General features: G+C 41.1%; 1 non-coding gene across 1 annotated transcript; it reads right to left on the reverse strand.

Annotated features, from left to right (window-relative positions):
• Positions 1-327: 327 nt before the first annotated feature.
• LOC145019050 (small nucleolar RNA R71) lies at positions 328-434 on the reverse strand. Its single transcript, XR_013667369.1, has one exon. It is a non-coding gene; the product is annotated as a small nucleolar RNA R71 (small nucleolar RNA).
• Between the last annotated feature and the right edge of the window lie 3575 nt (positions 435-4009).

The following is a 4009-nucleotide window of genomic DNA, read 5'->3' on the forward strand; positions in this document are numbered from 1 at the left end:
GTTGGTCCAAGCTTAGTACAACCTGCAATCCCTGCCACTGCCACATTCGAGCTAAAGGGACATATCCTTTCTGCACTAAAGGATATCCCATTCTATGTAAAGGATCACGAGGATGCATTCAAACACTTAGATGAAGTGAATGACATTGTTGATTACTTCAATATCCCAAATATTAACAGAGACACCATTTTGCTAAGGATGCTCCCCGTTACCTTTAAAGGAGCTACAAAGGATTGGTTAAAAGCACTTTCACCCGGTACCGTAACTACTTGGGCTCAAATGCGTGAGCAGTTTTTAGATCAATGTTGTCCACCATTCAAGATTGCTAAACTCAAAAAGGCAATAGCCAATTTTGAGCAAAACCCAAGAGAGTCACTTTACGAAGCTTGGGACTGTTACAAAGGGTTGTTAAGAAATTGTCCTCAACATGACCTTAACATTCAACAGGAGGTATCAATATTTTATGATGGGGTAAACGTGATGACAAGGCAACTTCTTGATTCTCAAGGACCACTTACAAAGAAAAATTTGGGCGAAGTCAAGGAATTAATTGAAGAATTCGTGAAGCACTCTCGCGAATACCACAACCCTAGGCAAGATGGAATTAAAGGCGGTGGAGGAGCCCAAACTGAAGAAATAGCAGCCATGATGGCTATGCTAAATAATATGGACCGGAGGTTGACACAAATGGACCACTCAATTCATGCCATAAGAGTGGGTTGCAAGAGGTGTAGTGGTCCGCACTTGACCAAGGACTGCAATTTAGATGAGTTTGGGAACAGAAAAGCTCAAGCGTGCTACTCGAGTGGGGATAAGTTTGATGAAGACTGGCGAAAACCAAAGAAGGAGTGGCTACCATATGAAGAGTATAAGAAGCATAAAGAAGAGAAGTATAGGCAGACAGCTCGAGGCTTCTATCAAAAGGAGCAGCCACCAGCCGAGAAGAAACCCGATCTAGAGACCATGTTGATGAAGTTTATGGAAGCCTCGGAAAAGAGACACGATGCTACTGATTCTGCTATTAATGAACAACAAACTTTAATAAAGAATCAGCAAGCCTCCATCAATAACCTTGAAGTACAACTTGGTCAACTAGCCACTCTGGTTCATGAGAAGTTGTCCCCGAAAAATCCCGAAACGAAGACCCAATCTCATGTAATGGCCATAGATACTGAAGAAGTGGCCATCTCTAAGTTCTTAGAAGCTTTAGAAGATGAACAACAGCAACCCGATCCAAAGTTGAAGAAGCCCAAGATCGAAAACCAAGATGCTACTGAATTTCAGAATTCACGACATGAACCATATAAGTTCACGACGTGGGCCCGTCATGAATAGAAAAATTTTATAGCTAGCTCAGTTCATCAGCCGCCTTTGCCTTTTCCTTCCCAGACTACCCTTAGTCCACTAGAAAGAGAGCATATAGAGTTTGTTAAGCACGTGAAGGGAATCCCGATTAATACCCCCTTTATTGAGTCCTTGTCCAAAATTCTCGAGTATCAAAAATTACTGCAAGCCTTGATAGACACCCGTAACCAATTAAAGATATATTCTAAGGTGATTCTAAGTGAGCAAAGCTCAAAAGCTGTGTTGGGAGAGACACCTAAGAAAATGGGGGATCCTGGACGCCTCACTCTTCCATGTGAGTTTGGTAACAACATGATGGTTGATGCTTTAGCCGATTCTGGGGCTAGCATTAATTTGATGCCTTATTCATAGTATCAGAAATTAGATATTCAGAAGTTGAAGGCTACAAGAATGACTATTCACATGGCGAACCGTTCAGTGACACACCCCTGAGGTATTATGGAAGACATTTTAGTGAGAATTGGGAAATTCATTTTTCCAATAGACTTTGTGGTATTAGACATGAAAGAAGATCCCGATGTGCCAATTATACTTGGTCGTCCATTGCTTAACACTGCTAGAGCTCTTGTTGATATTCGTGAGTCTAAGCTCACCTTGAGGGTTGGTGATGAAAAGGAAGTTTTTGGATTGGAAGATAGCTTTCAAGAGGATCATGATCATGAAGAAATTTTCACCATTGATGATGAAGACAATGAATTAGAAGAACTAGAGAAGCTTATGGAAGAAGAGATCAAGACAGTTCATCAATTCAAAAGAACTAAACCAAGAGCATCTATCCCCTATTTAGTTGATGTCATTGCTTACAAGAGTCCCCCTTCTTGGGTGAGCAAGGACGATGATGAGATGACAAGTGATGAAGAGGAGGTTACTTCAAGGGTGACAAAGCCAGTAGTGAAAGAGGAGAAAGATGCTATGGAGTGTAGGGAGGAAACAAAAGGGACCAAACGCAAGCTTGATGAAGAAAAGGTCAAAGCTAAAAAGGAGAATTCGAAGAAGGCATACAAAAGACGAGTTCAAGCTTACAAGAGGCGTTTCAAGGAACAAAAGATCCTAGTGGTGGATTCTTCAGAAGGTTCAACGTAGGAGGCACGGAGCCCAGCTCAAGACTCCAAGAAAAAGAAGCGCTTATTGGGAGGCAACCCGAGTTTGGTTTGCATTTTTTTCTTTTCTTTTTGCGTTTTAGTCTTAAAAACATAAATCATATCATCCAACTCGATTATAACATAATTAAACACTGAATGTAGGGACCCTAAATTGGAAGTAGTAATTTAGTTGAAATTCAAATTTGATTTAGTATGAACTTTTCCTTCCAGACAACATTGACAACGTGACTTCTTCAGAATTCACGACGTGAATTGAGAATAAACCGGATAATAAGTCAATGATATAGTTTAGCTATTTTATAAGTGGCCCAAGACCAATCCGTGAGTGCATGGCCCAAAATTTAGACCAGACTAAACTCATGACGTGAATTCTTCAGGATTCACGACGTGAATTTTTGAAAACACGGGACAACAGAATAAAGCCCTAGAAACCAGTTGAACCTCCCTTTGTTTATTCCTCACGAAGTGAAAACGGGATCTGGTCCCCCCTTGGCCCCCATTGCTCCGACTTTGGCCAACAACTCCTCTATTTTTCTTTGTGCTTACGTAATACTTCCCTCAAAGGTAATAATTCTTAATTGTTAAGCTTAATTTTTCTTTAATAATTGAACTTAGGATTAGGGTTTGTTAATTGGATGAAATGTCGAATTTACTTCTTTAAAGTTCCGTAATAGCCTTTGAATGTTTATGCTTCGTGCTTGGAAGTGGTATAGGAGTAAAACCCATTAATATTGTGACCATATTTGCCCTTGATTGTTGCGATTCTACTTGCTGATGTTACGAGTTCACGACGTGAACTTAAAGGATTCACGACATGAATCCTGGGCTGAGCAGTTTTCTGGGTTTCCTTTATTTCGAATTTGTTGGATTGTTTCTTTTGGATATGTTTGCTACCGTTTTTTTTTTTTTTTGCAAAAATGACTCCCAGAAGAGAGATTCCAGCTGGAGTTACGGGTTTGCATCCGTTTTCCAATTTTCCCGCGATAATTAGGGTGACTCTACAACAGAGAAATTGCAGTTGCTCCAACAATTAATTGGACACGGTTGAGGGAAGTAGGGCTCGTAGACCGGCTGGGCCCATTTTTGACAAAAATATTTATTGGAAATGGGTATTCGTTCACTTGTTCTGGATGGCGTAACCTGTTCTGGGTCCAAGAGCGGGTATATAAGAAATGTTGTGTTGAGTTTTTCTCAACAGTGACATTTCAGGAAACTGTTCAAGACCCACATTGGCCACAAGCTTTGGTATTCCGTTTGGGGGGTGAGTACCGGGAGTGCAGCCTCGTTGAATTTGCTTGGAGAGTTGGACCATATGACCGACAAGAGGCAATGACTCCCGAATTTGATATGTTTTTTAGTGCGGCTGCTAGAGGATATGCCGAGGGTGTCACTGGGTATTCCTTCTAGCATAATATTGTGTCCGGAATGTTTAATTCCGGAGTGTCTCCCGAGAGCAGTATTCAGTCCCTGATCCATCGCTTACTCCACCGGTTCATCACATTTTCCATCAATCATAGGAGGCATGGAGATAAAGTGACAAA

The sequence above is a fragment of the Lactuca saligna genome, chromosome 9, assembly GCF_052625555.1.
Source record: "Lactuca saligna cultivar CGN05327 chromosome 9, ASM5262555v1, whole genome shotgun sequence".
Lineage (NCBI taxonomy): Eukaryota > Viridiplantae > Streptophyta > Magnoliopsida > Asterales > Asteraceae > Lactuca > Lactuca saligna.